Consider the following 19,424-nt stretch of genomic DNA (forward strand, 5'->3'; position numbering starts at 1 on the left):
GGGAGATGATATTGGTGTAGGAGAGAAGTGAAATAAAATTGTATATGACCGCAGAGTTTTACAAGAGGAACGAGAGTGAAATCTGGTAGGGAGTGCGTGATTGAGATTGTGTTTCGAGACGTGTGTGTAATTTTGTAGTGGTAACAGAGAGAAGAATATGCGAGTGTATTTGTGTGTAGTTTGTTACGTCAAGTAAAGGGATTCTGTGTAGTATATAAAGCTTGATGGGAAGTTAAAAAGGACTTGTAATAGAAATATATATTGAGAAAAAAAAGATATTCATTTCTAGGGTTTATATTATACGAAGCGCGTGAATAAAGTGCGAGAGAGGGAGAGAGGAAAGAGGACATCCACACACACACATCCATTCACACCTACGCATAAGGAGAGAAGTGTCAACAATGGGACTGAAATATGGGGCTGGCAGTCCTATATACTGCCGCCGAAGCGTGGAGCAGAAGTTTATTTGTGAAGGCTTGAGAGGGAGTAGCCGAAGAAAGTTACGTCTGATGAATAATAATAGAGGGACCTGAAGCGACTGGTAGTTTAGGATCCCTTTTGATAGGGTGCGTAGGGGTGAAAGGGGATGAAGAAGGGTTGTCGGAAAAGGAAGTGACGGTGATGGTTTCTCAATAGGGGGAAAGAGGGTGACGGTAGGTCGGTTTCCTTGTTAAAAAAAAGTTAATTAGGGTTGAAAGGGAAGGGATGGTGGAAGAGGTTGTGGTTGTGGTTTCTCAATAGGGTGGAAGACGGTGTGGGTGGCTCAGAATGGAAGTGAAAGGGATGGTGGAGGTGGCAGTTGTGGGTTCTCAATAGGGTGGAAGATGGTGGTGGTGGAAGCGCAGGGGTTCAAAGAGGTTGTAATTGTGGTTTCAAGATAGGTAAAAGAGTGTTGGTGGTTCAGGCTAATTCTTAAAGAGGGTTATTAGTGTATAAGTGGATGGGAGGGCAGAAAGATAGGTCATGGGAGAGGTTGTAAAGATTGTGTGATAAGGTGTGTAAGCAGAGGACAAGGTGATGGAAGTTTCGTGGTACTGTGCAAGTGTAATTGTTTAAAGAAATCGTAACAGTTCCTTGGAAGGGTGGGCGAGAGGTCAATGGTTTTAACGAGTCTGCAGTGGCATGTAAATGAAAGGAATAGTGGAGCAGTAGGTGATGGTGGTTTCGCGATACTGTGTAAGTGAAATTGTTACTATATGTGGTAAGGGTTCCTTGGGTGTGTGAGAGAGAGGATATAGGAGCGCGTTGGGGCTGTAGGTGGAAGGGTTACTGGACGAAGAGTAGGTGCGGGTGGCCTCTAGATGATGTGTCCGTGGAAACGTTGGCAGAAACTATAATGGATCCTTGGAAGGGTGTGAGAGAGAGGATATAGGAGCGTTTTGGGGTTGATGGTAGAAGGGTTACTGGACGGAGAGTTGGTGACGGTGGGTTCTAGATGTGTCCGTGGAAACGTTGGCAGAAACTAATGGCTCCTTGGAAGGGTGTGAGAGAGAGGATGTAGGAGCGCGTTGGGGCTGAAGGTGGAAGGGTTACTGGAAGAAGAGTAGGTGCGGATGGCCTCTAGATGATGTGTCCGTGGAAACGTTGGCAGAAACTAATGGCTCCGTGGAAGGGTGTGAGAGAGAGGATGTAGGAACGCGTTGGGGCTGAAGGTGGAAGGGTTACTGGAAGAAGAGTAGGTGCGGGTGGCCTCTAGATGATGTGTCAGTGGAAACGTTGGCAGAAACTGTAATGTCTCCTTGGAAGGGTGTGAGAGAAAGGATGTAGGCGCGCGGTGGGGCTGAAGGTGGAAGGGTTACTGGACGAAGAGTAGGTGATAGTGGCTTCTAGATCATGTGTCCGTGGAAACGTGGCAGAAACCGTAATGGCTCCTTGGAAGAGTGTGCGGGAGGGTGTAACAGCGTGATGGGGGTGCAGAGGCCGCTAACAGGGTGGGCAAGAGGGAGTGTAACTGGTTTATCTGGAGTGGCCAGGAGGCAGAATACAGGAGGCGGCGCCCTGGAATTGGCGGTGTAGGAAGCAAAGGAGGTTAGGGAAACGCTGGGTCATGCGGAACATCGAGGTGAAATTTGTGGTCCTGTATCCTCGCGGTAAAACTTTTTTCAGGTAAAGAGTTTAGACTTGTTTTTCTAGGCTGATATTTATGGGGTAGGCCTATTAACCCCATCATCCATAAAACCGATAAACTCTAAAGGTATGAAGATTTTTTGGGGTGACGAAAGCAGATGCGTGGAAAGTACTCGTTATTTGCAAGAGCGGTTATGTATAATTAATGGGAAGAGGGTGAGATATAATGAAAAAAAGTGAGGATACTGATATTAAACAGGTACACAGAAATAAATTGGAGTACCTAAACGGCGAGGGGTACTGAAATTAACAGGGAAGGAACCGAAGAGTTTTTTTTCCCGACCAGAGGTAGAAAGGAATTAGCGGCTATATACACATAGTAGCATAAAACAAAATACAGAGTTTTCCATGATACGAATGAAATCTAATTGGAAATGACAAGGGGTAGTGAAATTTACATGGAAGAAACCGTAGACTTTTCCCCCACAAGAAGGAGAAAGGAATTAGTGGTTATATACACCCAGTACCCTAATAACACAATACAAACGTGGGATACAGTACAAAATTAAGCTACATGATGGAGGAGAGTAGTGAAATTTGGCTGTAAATGACCGCAGAGTTTTACGTGAGGGAAAGGAGTGAAGTAGAGCTGGAAATGACCTCAGAGATTTGGACATGAGATACTGAACGAAATTAAGCTACGAGAGGGAGGCGAGTAGTGAAATTAGATTGTAAATGACCGTAGAGTTTATTTTTCAAGAGGGACGAGTGAAATTGAGCTGGGAATGACCGCAGAGTTTTACAAGAGGGCCGTGGTGGTGGCGGGTGCGTGGCTTAATTATAATCTGTAGCGTGTAGCAGGCAGCAGGGGCTTGTTGGATAGATATTTGGGGAGCGCTGCATAATGTAGGTACGCTCGCTTAGAAATTGTGTGGTAGGGTGTTACGACACGATCCTAATATAATCTCTCTCTCTCTCTCTCTCTCTCTCTCTCTCAATTTCTCATCTCTTGCCTCCGAATTTTTACTGCCTGCCTTATTCTTACTTTGCCCTCTCCAACATTTTCTTCCTTTCTTTGTCTATCTTTATTTCTATCTATATATTAGTTTATCTATCAATCTATCTGTTTTTCTAATCTACTCATCTATTTCTATTTACCTTTTTCTTTACCTATGTCCCTCTCCATTTATCAATCTCTATCTATCTATATATCTATCAATTTATTTATCTATATCTATCTGTCTATCTATATATGTATCTCTCCCTATGTCTCTCTATATCTATAACTCTTATCTCTGTCTCTATCAACCTATCAATAACTATCCATGCATCTCTCAATCTAACTCTACCTATCTATCCATTCATCTATCCCCATGCATCTTTATCTGTCTATCTCTCTGTATCTTAAACTCGATTTCTCTTTATCTCTCTAAATATCTCTTCATCTCTCTCTCCACAGCCAACAAGATCGCCGCCATCCAGCCCAGGGCCGTTGACCACTCCGCCGCCCTCCGAGCCGCAGCGCCCCTGGTGTTGGCCCTCGCGACGCTCTCTATCTTCTTACTACGCCACTGAGGGCCCTGACACCACCCGCCCAGCCCTCTCCCCGCCGCCACCCTCCCCACAGCACGCAGATCCCCGTCCCCCCAGCCCTGTGTGTGTGTGTGTGTGTGTGTGTGTGTGTGTGTGTGTGTGTGTGTGTGTGTGTGTGTGTATGTGTGTGTGTTACGTTCCCTTCACGACCTCACCATGTACATATAAGACACTCCGTAGGGACCTGTTACCTAAACATTACGGACATTATCGTGACACCCTCCTCCTCCTCCTCTTCTTTCTCCTTTTCTTCGTCCTTTTCCTCCTCTTTCGTCTTCGCTTTCCCCTATTTTGCTGCTCATCTTATTTATTTCCATCCTGCTCTTTCTCCTCCTTTTCCTCATTCTATTCAGTCTTACTCCTCCTATTCCCCTTGTTCACATTTTCCTTGGTTCTCCTTTTCTTTTTCTTCCTCCTTTCCATCTTCGCTTTCTCCTATTTTTATCCTCATCTTGTTTATTTCCATCCATATCCTCCTCCTTTTCCTCCTCCTATTCATTCTTGCTCTACCTCCTCTTTTTCATATTCTCTTTCCTCCTCCTCCTTCATGCTCCTTTGTCTCACACCACGACATGCTTCCCTCACCCCCCCCTCTCTCCCTCTCTTTCCTCCCTACTCCTTTCTCTCTCACTCGACCACTACCACATGCTCTCCTCCTCCGTCCCTCCTCTTCCTCCCTCCTTCCAGCACCCCAATATACACATTACCTCCAAAACTTTAGCCGTGTGTTGCTTGGCCCAGCGTTGTTTTACATTTAATATTCCTTCAGGCTCCGCGGAAGGAATGTGTGTATATATATTTAATGTGAAGGAAGTTGTCTAATGTTCAGTTTTTTCTTTTTTGTAACCCCATCCTTAAGTGCTGTTTACGTGGCCGCAGGAAGAAGAGAAGAAGGAGGAAGAGACATGGGGAAGAAAAAACAAGGAGGTGGAGAACGAGGAACAGGAGAAATTGGAGAATGAACAGAAACAGAAGGAAGTGGGTAAGGAAAAAGGGGAGAATGTGGAGCAGGAAGAGGAGGAGGAGAAATGAGGAAGAGAAAAGGAGGCGTAGAAAGAGGAACAAGAGAAAGAGGAGGATGAGAAAGAAAAGAAGGAAACGGAGGAGGAAAAGGAGGAAAATGTGGAGCAGAAGGGAACGAAAAGAAGGAGGAACAGGAGAAAAAGGAGAAGGAAGAAAAGGAGAAAAATGAGCTCGATATTGAAAAGAGGAAGAGGAGGTAAAGGAGGAGGGAGAAATGTTTACGAGGAAGAGGAGAAGTAGAAAGAAAAAGAGACAGAGGAAGTAAAACAAAACAAAAAAAAGATAGATAGGACAGAGAAATTAGGTGATTCGTTCTTGTTCTGTAAATTACGTTAAAAGAATTCGAGAAAGAAACGTTCACGGAAATGACTTGAAATGTAGCTAAAAAAAAAAAAAAAAAAAAAGACAGCTTGTTCGTTTACACTAATTCTTATTTTTGTTACTCTTTTTCCGGAGAGAGAGAGAGAGAGAGAGAGAGAGAGAGAGAGAGAGAGAGAGAGAGAGAGAGAGAGAGAGAGAGAGAGAGAGAGAGAGAGAGAGAGAGAGAGAGAGAGAGAGAGAGAGAGAGAGAGAGAGAGAGAGAGAGCACCGTTTATATAATCCCTCGTATCAATCAGTAAGTTCGTGCGTGTTTGCTTCATGTTCCCTCCTCTAATTAAACGGCACAGGTAAAGGTAATTGAGACGCATTCCAGGCATTTTCCGCACAGAGAGCAAGGTCGGTGTACGGGTGAGACGAATGCCAATATTAAACCAAAATATGACGGGAATGTTTTTTTGCTTTTAATATCAACAAGAAAGGTACCTGGAGTTTACGACGTTACCAAAAGTACATAATTATACCTGAGCTATTGTTATTATTATTCGTTCTTTGAGGTTTTTAAATGCACGAGTTTAGACAAATTCCTGTATCAAACCAAATTATGACGGGAATGGTTTTTTTGCTGCTAATATCAAGAAGAAAAATACATGGAGTTTACGACGGTACCGAAGAACATAATTACACCCGAGATTGATTGTTACTCTACGTTCTTTGAGCTTTTTATATGTGCGAGGTGAGACGAATGATAATATGACCAAAAATATGACGTTGATGTTTTCTTTTTTAATATCACGAAAAAGTACCTGCAGTTTACGAGCGTATTAAAGGACATAATTACACCTGAGACAGACTGTTATTACACGTTCTTTTGAGCTTATTAAATGAACAAGGCATACACATTACTCTACTCAGAAACGCCGGGACCTTTAATTATATGGCAAAGAGGTAGGTTATTATGCCTTTTAGTTTTTTTTCATTTATTTATTTTTTCAGTAAAGGTTCCGACATTCGCCATAATGCTCAGCGCTGGGAAAATTTTCAGAATCGGTTTGGAATAAAATGTTTGAAGTGTCCGATGCACGATACGCGATACGGACGTGTGGAAGTGGCAGGCTATAGATCCTAAACAAGACCTCCTCCTCCTCCTGCTCCTGCTCCCCTTCTTCCTCCTCCTCCTCCTTTCTCACCCTCCTTCTCCTCCTTTAAGTTGCTGGTTTTCTTTCTCAACATATTTTTCCTTTCTCCTGTATCATTTTCAAATTTTTAGATCTTCTCTTTTTCCTCCTCTTCCTCCTACTACTTCTTCATCTTCCCTCACCACTTCCTCTTCCTCTATTTTTCCTATTTTTCCTGTATCTTTCTTCTCCTTTCTAATTTTTCTTCTTTTTCCTTCTCCTCCTCCTCCGTTTCCTCTTCCTTCTCCCTTCCCAAGTTCTCGGAGCTGCAAAAATAGCGGGACAGCTTAAAAAGGTTTACTCTTGAAACTCAGAAATGTAGGGCGTGATTACGTCAGGTGTTTTTTTGGAGACCACGGTGTGTTTGTGAGTGTGTGTGTGTGTGTGTGTGTGTGTGTGTGTGTGTGTGTGTGTGTGTGTGTGTGTGTGTGTGTGTGTGTGTGTGTGTGTGTGTGTGTGTGTGTGTGTGTGTGTGTGTGTTGTGTGTGTGTGTGAAATGACTGGGTTGGGGCAAGTACGTCGACCAGATACACACACACACACACACACACACACACACACACACACACACACACACACACGCACACGCACGAAGACACCAGGCCCATCAGAGTTCGGCTAATGGGACCCACACCACCACCACCAAGATCACCACCACCACCACAACCACTATCAACACCTCCTTCCTTCCTTCCGTCCTATCTCCCCGCAGCACCTCAGGAGAGAAACGAGTTCAGAGAGAGACACAGAGAGAGAGGAGAGAGAGAGAGAGAGAGAGAGAGAGAGAGAGAGAGAGAGAGAGAGAGAGAGAGAGAGAGAGAGAGAGAGAGAGAGAGAGAGAGAGAGAGAGAGAGAGAGAGAGAGAGAGAGAGAGAGAGAGAGAGAGAGAGAGAGAGAGAGAGAGAGAGAGAGAGAGAGAGAGAGAGAGAGAGAGAGAGAGAGAGAGAGAGAGAGAGAGAGAGAGAGAGAGAGAGAGAGAGAGAGAGAGAGAGAGAGAGAGAGAGAGAGAGAGAGAGAGAGAGAGAGAGAGAGAGAGAGAGAGAGAGAGAGAGAGAGAGAGAGAGAGAGAGAGAGAGAGAGAGAGAGAGAGAGAGAGAGAGAGAGAGAGAGAGAGAGAGAGAGAGAGAGAGAGAGAGAGAGAGAGAGAGAGAGAGAGAGAGAGAGAGAGAGAGAGAGAGAGAGAGAGAGAGAGAGAGAGAGAGAGAGAGAGAGAGAGAGAGAGAGAGAGAGAGAGAGAGAGAGAGAGAGAGAGAGAGAGAGAGAGAGAGAGAGAGAGAGAGAGAGAGAGAGAGAGAGAGAGAGAGAGACCCTGGAACGCCCTCAAATACAATAGGAGGGAAAATGATTGCGTTGGCGAGAAGGAAGGATGAACAAGAGACAATGGTGGTGGTGGTGATGATGGTGATGGTGGTGTTGGTGGTGATGTGTGGAGTGAGATGGTGGTGTGTGGGTGGGTGTGGGTGAGGATGTTTGGGTACGTGTGGGTGTGGGTGAGGATGTTTGAGTACGTGTGGGTGTGCGTGTGTTTAAGTGCGACAGTGTTTGTTTTGCAGTCTCGCCAAGTTCGGCAATGCAGTGACGGTGTTGGTGATAGTGCCTGAGGAATGCCATACACGAGGAACTATTTTTGCATTCCAGAACCTATGAGCGTTTTAAGGCATAGAAGCAAAAGTAAAAATATAATGTAAACAAAACCAAACGCGACAAAGAGTGAAAGAACTGAAGAGAAAAAGAAGTTAAGAATTTTCGAAACACTTCTGAAACGATAAAGCCAGCCAAGAAAAAAAAGTCACTGAATTATTTAATAGAAAAGTAAACTCATAAATAAATAAAAAGTGTTTCAGAAATTTGCTGGAAAATATGCGAGTAAACTTAAGCTCAAAAGGGAAAAATATTTAAGAACACTGAATATTTTTTTTTTGCTTCCTCGTTATAAGCTTCAGTAAGAGTTAATTTACTAGATATGAATAGGTGTGTGTGTGTGTGTGTGTGTGTGTGTGTGTGTGTGTGTGTGTGTGTGTGTGTGTGTGTGTGTGTGTGTGTGTGTGTGTGTGTGTTTATGAAATTTAAATGACATCAATGAGATTCCTGAAGGTCCGTTGTCAGAAAATAAGGAATGTTATGACTGAATGAATAAATGAAGAGACAAACAGAAAGACGGATAGATAAACAGATAGAGAGAGAAAAAGAATAGATAAGAGAGAGAGATAATAGAGAACAAAAGAATTAACAAAAACAAACCCCAACTGACATTATCGTACACAAACAAACGTAAACAGTTATCCAGAGGTCACGATCTCACCAAAATAAGCTAAGCATCATACCTTAACTTGCCCTAAAAGAGGACCCATTAAGCCATGAAAACCGTGTCACCTCTCTCGAAAAAAAAGGGGACGAAGGGAAAAATATGTTGCAGTGAAAAATAAAAGAAAGTGTTTAGTTAAGTGCGCCAGGGGTTCGTGGAGGCATTCTGCTGTATTTTCCAGAGTTCCTTTTTTGTCTTTGGTGTCTTTAATAGCGCGAGGATGGGAGGGGAAGGAAGGGGAAAGGGAAGGGAAGGAAGGGGGAAGGGGAAGAGAACGGAGTAGGAGGAGGACAGAGTTCGCAATATGAGGAAGAAGTGAGGTTGCAGTTAGGATGGAAGCAGGGAGAGGAGGATGAAGAAGAGAAGGAGGATTAGGAAGAGGAGGAGGGGAAGGAGGAGAAAGAAAGGGAAAGAGAGATGCTGAGTACGTTGTGACTGCCGGTGGAATGAGGTTAAAGGAGAGGTGGAAAAAGAAGGAGAAAGAGGAAGAGGAAGGCTACAAGGAGGAGGAGGAGGAGGAGGAGGAGGAGGAGGAGGAGGAAAGGAGAGGGAAAGAGAGATTCTGAGTGTGCTGTGAGGTTAGATGAGGAGGTGGAAAGAGGAGGAGGAGGAGGAGGAGGAGGAATGAGAGAAAGAGGAGGAGGACGACGAAGAGGAGGAGGAAGTGCAATGTTGGTAGAGAAGTAAATGGAAAGAAAAGGAGAAGGAGGAGATGGAATGAGATGTAAAGGAAAAGTTAGAGAGAAGGCAAAAAAAGAGAAGAAAAGAGGAAAGGAAGGAAAAGGAAGGAGGGTACAGGAGGAAAGGAGGAAAGAAGGTAAAATGGAATAGTGGAATGTGCAGAAGAGTAGAAGTGGAGGAGGAGGAGGGAAGGGAGTGGGCTGATAATGGCATTTTACGAGAGCTGGGAAGGTGTGAGTGGAGTAAGGTGGAGTGCAGTGCTCGTGGAGGTAGTGTTGCTACGTGTGGAAAGGAGGCAGCTCAGGGCAAAAAAGAAAAAAAAGTGAGGAAGCATAAAAGCCTGCTGGCGGTGCTCCTGCAAATAGTGAATAGTAAGAGGACTCCAGAACAAGGGGTTGGAATCATTGGGAAAGGTGTTATGATACTCTCCCGTGATGGTGATGATGATGACGACGGTGGCGGTGGTGATGGTGGTGATGGTGAGTCCGGGAACCAAAAAAAAAAAAAAAAAAAAGTGTTGATGTATAAAGATGGAAAAATTCATGATGATGGTTATGGTGTTCAAGAAAGATGGTGATGAAGATGAAAGTAGTGGTGAATGATAACGATGGATACTGATACCGATCGTGATAGTGATGATAGTAAGAGTGAAGGCAATGATGAAGTGATGGTGACGGTGTTAGAAGACGGTGTAAAAGGAGACGGTGGTGATGATATAATGATGGCGAAAGATGGTGAAAGAAGAGATAGTGTGCAATGACAGTGAAGGGTGATGGTGAGAGATGACAGTGTAAGGAGATGGTGATGATGCTGAGGTCATGATGGTGAAAATACACTCTGAAGATGACGATACTGAAATATGATGAACAAAAAAGATAGTGTGATGATGATAATGGTGAAAAATGGTGAAAATATGATAATGTAGTGATAGTGAATGGTGTTGTTGTTTGTGATGGAGTAAGAAGAGAGTGGTAATGATGATGATGGTGTAAAATAGTGAAAAAAAAGATAGTTAATGATAGTGAAGGGTGGTGGTGGTGGTGGTGGTGATGGTCCAGCCACACAAAACATCGATCTAGGCGGTCTGCGAGGCCATGCGGGAAGCTCAAGGTTAGGTTACGGTATTTAGAGAGAGCGAGAGCCAAAGAGCGAGAGCGAGAGAGAGAGAGAGAGAGAGAGAGAGAGAGAGAGAGAGAGAGAGAGAGAGAGAGAGAGAGAGAGAGAGAGAGAGAGAGAGAGAGAGAGAGAGAGAGAGAGAGAGAGAGAGAGAGAGAGAGAGAGAGAGAATGACATTAATAAACCTTTTACCACTAATATACGTCTGAAAACACACCATTAGTTGCTTGTTTTTTGTTTCCTTTTGCTCTTAAGGTAATTTGATTTTCACGAGACTAAAAAGAATTTGAGGAAAAGTATAAAGAACTCACATTAACCCAGACCACCGAGAACATACATACGCACACACATACACACATCCCGACCCCCCCCACCCACACACACCCACACACACATTTTCTTTATTATTTTTTTTTTTTATTTAGAAGAGAAAGTAGTTTTTTTTAGGTAATTTGTTTATCATTAGCTGCAGAGATTTGATAATTGGCACACTGGATCCTAATGCCGAGGTTTTGTTGAACGTTATGGCGGCAATAATACCTGTAATTAGCCGGAGGTGTGTGTGTGTGTGTGTGTGTGTGTGTGTGTGTGTGTGTGTGTGTGTGTGTGTGTGTGTGTGTGTGTGTGTGTGTGTGTGTGTGTGTAAATACTCGCTGTACATGTCTAGCACCTCTTTTCCTCAATTTCTGGCCGCTCAACTTCTGTAGATATATTTGTAGTTGTAATCCCTTAGTATGGAGAGCAAGAGAAGGATGTGAAGGAGAGAAACATGAGAAAATCAGGAAAAAGATAAAGGAAAAACATGTTATTATTAGTGAGCTCCATGGAAGGGCATCAAGGGAAAGTAAAAAAAGTGACAAACACCGAGTTCCCTTGATGAGCAAACATGGATATGACAAAACAGAACAGACAGTGAAGGTCAAGTAAAAAAATGGAATAAACACAAGAGAGAACAAAAACAATGTCTAATGAGTTAACAGGTGGGTGTTGATTTCTGCTTTAAGAGGAAGAGGAGTAAAAAAGGCGACGACGAAGAAAAAAAAGAATGTTACAAAAAAGTGAAAGGAAATATGAGAATGAAAGAAATATAATAGCCAAAAAGAAAAGGAAAAATGAAATCCGAGGATCACTGAGGAGTAAAAAAGGACAAGAAGGTGGAGCAACAATATGGAGAAGAGGAGGAGGAAGAGGAGGAAGAGGAGTATCATGAAGTGACGGACTCCAACTCCCTCCCTTTGGAACTTTTGAAATATAAAGTTCAGTTGAGAAATTGTTGTGACACTTGTGAATGATTTACCCCAAGTGTGTGTGTGTGTGTGTGTGTGTGTGTGTGTGTGTGTGTGTGTGTGTGTGTGTGTGTGTGTGTGTGTGTGTGTGTGTGTGTGTGTGTGTGTGTGTGTGTGTGTGTGTGTGTGTGTGTGTGTGTGTGTGTGTGTGTGTGTGTGTTAATAAGACACCTTTGTATACCGTGGTAGTGATGTCACGTAATAATAATCATCATAATAATTAATAAATACTAACAATAAACAAATCAGTAATTGGCTACACTTAAGTTCGTCCTCACCGTAGTTAGTTCTCTTTGCAGGAATGATATTGTTTGTAAATTGTTATTTTTGTATTAATAATAAATAAACAGGAAAAAACAACAACAAATCCGTGTCACACTAGATAATACGTGTTTAGTTCTGTCAATATATATTTTTTTCCAGAGTCCTGTCGCGCGTTATTTGCATGTTTAAGTGAATATAATCAAGGGCAATGCGCTGTGGTACGCTATAATAAACAGTCATTAGAATTAGCATAATATGATTTAAATTATATTCAGTGCGATGGAACCGCACGGAAAGAGCTGGAACATGTGTGTGTGTGTGTGTGTGTGTGTGTGTGTGTGTGTGTGTGTGTGTGTGTGTGTGTGTGTGTGTGTGTGTGTGTGTGTGTGTGTGTGTGTGTGTGTGTGTGTGTGTGTGTGTGTGTGTGTGTGTGTGTGTGTGTGTGTGTGTGTGTGTGTGTGTGTGTGTGTGCATGCGTGTGGAGGCAAATTGGTGTGCATGCTCAATTCGGTTAGGTATGAGCTTTTTTTTGTGTCAAATTAAGTATAATTCCTAACTCTCTCTCTCTCTCTTTTGATATGTGGTTTTGTATGTGTGTTTGTGAGTGTGTGTTAAGGAGAAGAAAAATATATTGCCTTCTCGGAACGTCGGCGGTGGCAGAGGGCGTGAAGGTGACGAGACGGGAACGAATGTGAAGGGAAGGGAGGGAACTGAAGGGAGGGAAGGGAAGGCAGGGATTAGGAGGGGTGGATGGGTATGTACCAGGGAGGGATTAAGAAGGGAAGAAAGGAAGTGTGGTGGAAGCGGTGTGGGGTGTAGCGAGCGGAAGAGAGGAGAGGGGAAAGGCAGAAGAGTGCAGGGAAAGGTTAGAGGATGGCATGTGAGGAAGCAGAAGGGGAGGAATGAAAACTGAAGAAGAGCAGTGCAGGAGAGAGGTGTGAGGTAAAAGTGGATGAGGGGAGGAAAAAGGGAAGAAGAAGAGTGCAGGAGAAGGGAAAGGGATGGCATGTGAGGAGGAAGGGGAGGGAGGGATGAGGAAGAAGGTGAGAGAAAGGAAGGAAGGAGAGGGGATGAAGGATGTGAAGGCAGAAGGGGAGGGAAGGAAGGGGAAGAAGGCGAGTGAAAGGAAGGAAGGATAGGGGATGGTGGATGAGGAAGTAGACGGGAGGAAGGAAGGAATGAAGGGAGGGGAAGAAGGGGAGTGCAGGAGAAGGGTTGGGGATGAAAGAGAGTGCGGGGTAGAAGGTGGCGGGAAGGTAGGGAAGGAAGGAGAGTGCAAGGAAGGAGGGGAATATGGGAAAGGAGGAGGTGAGGTAGCAACTCTTCTGCGTCTTTAAAATATTCATGTGAAGAGCGTTGATACGACACAGTGGTGGCTCATATTACAACACACACACACGCGCACACACACAGAAACCCCTTCCCCCACCCCCACCCAAACACACATACGCACACATAAGTACCCTCCCTCCCCCCTGTCACACCCACCCACCCACGTTTCCATCAATCTCGCGCAGCCTGTTACGAAGGGAGATTCATCACACACAGAACATCAATAAAAAGACTCAATTTGCGGTTCGTCTTCATTACTCACCTGAGGGCGTGATGGAATGTCACCGGCGCCGCCTCGTCGTGGGACACCTGCCGGGGGAAGAAAAAAAGGTAGGAATAAACCAAACTCATATTGCCTTGCCGCTATAAGGATTGAGAAAAAATATCGATTTCTCAACAAAGCAAACACATAAATACACATACAAATACACACAGACGCAGGTAGACAGAAAGAGATACAGACGGACAAAGAAACAGACAAACACAAAGACAGAGACAAACAGAAAGACAGACAGATATACAGGGAGACAGACACACAGAAACAGACAGACAGACAGATAGACCGACAGAAGACATACAGACAAACAGACACAGACCGGCCGACAGACAGACCGAAACACACACACACACACACACACACACACACACACACACACACACACACACACACACACACACACACACACAGACACTTACAACGCCGGGCAACCAGTCGTTTTTTCCTGATCCTAAAGGGTGTGACTGGAAGCTTTTAAATGATATACAAAAGCAGAGGAAAAAATATAGGTAAGCACACGACAATCGCTCGGAAAGGTCTCAGGAAATATGACAACTGCTACTGAATGGTTTGCAAAAATTTGGCCGCCCAGGGAAATTTTATGCGTTATTTATGTAAAGGTAGAGAGTAACGGAAGCTGGCCACGTATAAACAACTTCCGCGGCGCTATGCAAAGGTATGCTAAATGCGCAGCGCTGGTAGAGGAGTTAGAGGGGGAGGGAGGGAAGGAAGGGAGGAGGGTCAGGGGGAGAGGGTAAACTTTATATTGAGAGATCATATATATTGAGCAATGAGTAACTTGTGTCGTTCCATCAAAGCTGACTCATGTATTATTCAACGGTACATATTTTAGGATAGAAGGAGAAGTAAAAAAAAACATTCAAAGTCTTTAATATTGATGGCTTTATATTGAGAGATCGGAAATATTAAACAAAGAGTAACTTGTGTCATTCCATCAAATCTGACACACTTAGTACAGTACATATTTCACAAAAGGTTTAAAGATGAAAAATATATATAAAAAAAAACATACAAAATCTCGATTATTCGAAGTCTTTATTATACCGGGAGACCAGAAATATCGATCAATTAGGTAACTTGCGTCACTCCATCAAATCTGACACATTCATTACTCAACACTACATATTTTACAAAAGTTTTAAAGAAATGAAAAAAAAAAAAACCCAGTCTACTTTATATTGAGATACCATAAATATCGGTGAATTAGGTAACATGTGTCATTCCATCATTTCTATATCATCTATCACTCAACATCACATATTTTACAACAGTTTTATGGAGGAAAAAAAAAAAGAAAAAAAAAAGAACATTCAAAGTCTGTAATATCTGGATACCGTGACTCCCAGCCCTCACCCCAGACCCTTTAAGAAAGCCATAAAGTGAATTTTATAACGAATTAAGACCGAGTTACGAGCCATAACACCCTCAAGGTTTCAGAAAGGTCACATAATCTATTCCCTTACCCTCCAAGACTTGCTAAAGGGAATTTAAACCGACTAATAACGAGGTGGAGGCCGTAATATCCGCCCCGGTTTGGACAGACGTGATCTAACTCCCGCATTCCTTACTATAAACACTGTAGCGCGGGATAAAAGGCATATCACCATCAAATTATTAATATTAAACTGTGCGGCCAGAGCTTTAATGGTGTTTTGGATATTTATGTTGATTACCTGCTGCAGTAACTCTCTCCCTCTCTCTCCCGTGGCCTGGCGGAGTGGGGTGAACGGCCTGATCCAAAGGGCAGAAACTCGCCACCTTTTCAGCTGACAATACTCGGTCACGGAGCAACCATTTCTACATCGACAAAAGAGTGCCGAGGAGCAGCATGGGCCAATCGAGGATGTACATAACGGCTACACTATAAATAAGCCAGCCGCTGACAATGCTCACCCACGTAAGAACCCTATCTACTTTGACATATTTTAAGAGGAGTACCGAGGAGCAACATGGGTCAGGCAAAGATATAAGATACACTGTAAATAATTCTCTGCCCGCGCCTTTGTGTTGGGACTGACCACCAGACCCTTCAAGTAGCTATAAATGTCATCATATACTGTGGGCTGTAAATTAAAGAGCCTCATAACTTCATTTTTTCTTGTCCTTAAAAAAAAAAAAACATCCTTAGTGGTTTAAAATTGATGGAGCGAAGGAGCTTACAATGCCCCTGGAATATGCATTGTGATGTGACCCAGATCATTAAAGCGATTGTGCCCTCAAGGTGTGTGTCGAAATGGCTGTTCGCATGCAGTCTCCAGTTGGTATGCTCTTGTCACATTGGATAGGCTTCTAACTGCCAATCTGTCCTAAGTTTGTAAGAGAACGATCATGTACGAAGAGCATTAAGACTTGAGGACTGTGTTGAAATAGCTAACTCGCGTGTTCTCTGGAGTTGGCATGCTCTTGTCACCTTGGGGAAGCATCTAAATGTCCATCTGTCCCTCTAAGTTTGTAAGAGAACGATCACGGAGGGAATCTGAAGCAACAGGAGCCTTAAGGAGTGTCGAAACAGCTAACTCGAGTGTTGGTTTGGGCTTACATAGTCTTGTCACCTTGGAGAGACTTGTAACTAGTGTCTGTTCCTCAAAGTTTGTAAGAGGACGATCACAGAGGATATGTGATGTAACAGTAAGCTGACAAAACCTTAAGGAGTGTATCGAGACAGCTAACTCATGTCTTGGTTCAAGTTGGCATGTTCTCGTCACCTTGGGCATACTTCTAACTAGTGTCTGTTCCTCTTCATTTCTAAGTGCAACATCGTAAAGAAGATATAAGGCGCTTCATACCGGCCATTAAAATCTTGTGAGGAGCGTGATAGGACAGTCAGTGTAATGGTAATGGGCGCTGCACTATTCTCGGCACTCCAGACAAGCGTAATGGTGAGACGCCGCCGTTCACCGTCTTCGCTTACTATACCATAAAGTGAATCGAGAATAATATCACTCGGAAAGGAAAAATATTTCATTGCGCGCGGTGGAAGTCGTAACAATCTCAGCCGTTCGAACATTTTACTTTCCCCCTCTATAATTTTCTTCGTAAACTGTCGTAAAGGTGTTCAGATAATTCGTCGTAAAAAGAATATTTATCACGCTGTAAAAGAAGGTGAAGTAGACCAAGGCGCGATCGGTGTCATAACAATCTTAGTATTTTCTCGTTTCTTTTCATATTCGAAGTAAAATATGAAGTCAGATAAAAAAAGTGATCAACGAGGCGACGCAGTTTGGGTTTATATAACTTACTTTTATTTTCCTTATGCTGCTCTTTCAAGGATCTCAATAATAAAGTTAATAATAGTCGTACTGAACATCCCCTTGTATCATCTCGTTTCTTTTCATATTCAAAGTAAAATATGAAGTGAAATAGAACAAGTGATCAACGAGGCGACGCAGTTTGGGTTTATATAACTTACTTTTCATTTCCCTTTTGCTGCTCTTCTATGGATTTCAATAATAAAGTTAATAATAGTCGTACTGAGCATCCCCTTGTATCATCTCTCCTCCCCTTACGTCCCCCTAGACATCATATTGTATCTCTTCTTTCCTCCTATGTAATGCTTTCCCTGGCTTCTATTCTTGTAACTTTCTCTTCTATGTTCCCCGTTCTTCGAAAATCCCCTGCTTATTAATTTCTCCCCCTCCTCCTCCTCCTCCTCCTTCTCTCCGTCCTTGTATTACACCGGCATCCCCAGTTACTTTTGCTACTCTCTCTCTCCACCTTCTCTTCCTCCTCCTCTCCTTTTCCCTTACCTCATCGTACTCTTCGTCCTCCTCCTGCACCGCCAATTACACCTACTCTGATTCCTTCTCTCCCTCCTCCTCGTCCTCCCCTCTCTTTTCTCTCGCTTCCCAGTACTCACCTTCATTCCCTTCTCCTGCATCTCCTATCGCACTTCCCTTGTTCCATTCTCTCCTTCCGTCACGCCCTCCTCCTCATCTCTCTTCTCCTTAAGCGACGAATATCTTGGAAGCATAAAAAGACACACGCCTCTGTTTCCCTCTCTTCTTCCTTTTAGTTCTCGTCTCTCTTCTCTTCCAGTTACTAATATAGAAAGACACATACGCCCTGTTTCCCTTATCTCCTTCCTCGTCGCCCTCCTCATCCCTCTTATTTTCGTTACTAATATCAAAAGGCACTCAAACGCACTTTCCCCTTCTGTTCTTCCTCCTCCTCGTCCTTCTCCTACTCACTTTTATTCACAAGATACGAATAAGATGACACACGAATGACCTATCCTCCTCCTTCCTCTTCGTTCTCCTCCTCACTCTTCGTGCTCCTACTAACTCTTCGTCCTCCTCGCCCCTCTTCTTCCCCCTCTCTTCTTCTCCAGGTAATATTATCGTTACAGTACAAGAAAACACACCCCAGATCACTTCCCCGTCCCCCGCTACACATCCATCCCGCCTCAGAGCAGGGTAAAAAGAGGACAGAGCGATCCGTCACGCCTCGTCGGCATCGCTATGGGCAAACACGTCCGCCTTTCCGCTTTTTTTTTGTAGTCGACACCAATGAATCCGTGCAATTAAGGTCCCTGCGTAATATACATAATTAATGAGTGTTCAGCTCCGGGCTTGCCTTGTAATTTGAGCGATTAATGAAGTCGTTTAAGTTAAGCTGCCACGCAACTGCCCGCCGCCGCCTCCTCCTCCGCCGCCCTGTTGGCAGAGTAAACAGGCAACTCACTGCACCGCGAAGATTTACTATTTTATTCCGCGCGGTTGAAGGGGGATTATTTTTTTTTCTATTTTTTTTTCTTTCCTGTATTTCTTTTTTTCCTTTGGCGTTTTCTTTGTATCTTTATTTCCTTTATTTTGTTTTTTTTCATTTTATCCGACAACTGCAGGAGGATTATTTTTTCTTTTTTTTCGTATTTATTTTTTTCATTTGACATTTTCTTTGTATTTTCATTTTTTATATCGCACATTTTTCATTTCATTCCACACTGTTGAGGAAGGATCATTTTTTTCCATTTTCATTCCTATACTTCCCTTTTCATTTAGCATATTTTCTTTCAATCTTGATATTTTCTTTCTAACTTCATTTCCTTTATTTTCATTATTGTTTCATTCCACGCGGCTGATGCAGGATTGTTTTTCTTATTCATTTTCTTTCCAATACTTTATTTTTGTTTTTGTATTTTCCGTGGCGTCTTCTTCTCCGTGGCCGCTGAATTTTCTTGTCTATCGGAATTCTCGACATTTTTTCCCAGTCCATTTTTCGGCCTCAAGACCACAAATAACAGAAAATTACTCCCGATTTACATTTTTCACATCACCGTATTCTGTCTACTTTTTTCGTCACTACATCAACCAATTCTTTCTCCGTCTGTCACTTTTTTTTTGGAGGAATTTCCGATTTATGATAATTTGGGCTTACGAGTGTCGGGCAGCTCTTCTTAAGAAAACGTATTCGGTAAACGTTTATCTGGATTTTTTTTTATTCATCAGAGCTATTTTCTATTTCTTTTTTTTTTGGGCCGGTGATCAATAGCGACCCTCACGCCATCCACATATTTTTTTCCCTTCCTGGATTTCAAGTTGACGAAGGTTATTCTTTTTGTATGTGCGAGAGCGGGAGGGAGAAAAAATAAAAGAGGTTTCGTTCCGTTTGAAAAGGTTTGTTCAATTGCAGTTTGATTTAGTGAACATGCGAATTTCTTTTAGAGGAGGTAATCAACGCTTTCTGAAATTGCACCTTTTTTTTAATCTTTTCTTGAGTACCTGTAATTTCGGATCGATCAAGACTACACACAAAGGAAGCTACATATATATTTTTAGTTGAAGTTCACGCTTTTAAATGGTTGTACTCGTTAGTCTGCTCTTCACGGCCCAGTCATCAAATACATAAAACGAGCCCTTTCGACCATTTTCCATGACAATAAACAACAGAGATATTTTTCCTGGCAATAATAAAAAAAGAGATATTTCTACCCCGATTGACCACAATTTATATTCAAGAAAAAGGTG

At 43.1% G+C, this 19,424-nt stretch overlaps 1 pseudogene; it reads left to right on the forward strand.

Annotated features, from left to right (window-relative positions):
• LOC126990085 (lachesin-like) overlaps positions 1–4,927 on the forward strand; it is a 33,319-nt pseudogene extending 28,392 nt beyond the window's left edge.
• Positions 4,928–19,424: the final 14,497 nt, after the last annotated feature.

The sequence above is a fragment of the Eriocheir sinensis genome, unplaced genomic scaffold (assembly GCF_024679095.1).
Source record: "Eriocheir sinensis breed Jianghai 21 unplaced genomic scaffold, ASM2467909v1 Scaffold1441, whole genome shotgun sequence".
NCBI classification, from domain to species: domain Eukaryota; kingdom Metazoa; phylum Arthropoda; class Malacostraca; order Decapoda; family Varunidae; genus Eriocheir; species Eriocheir sinensis.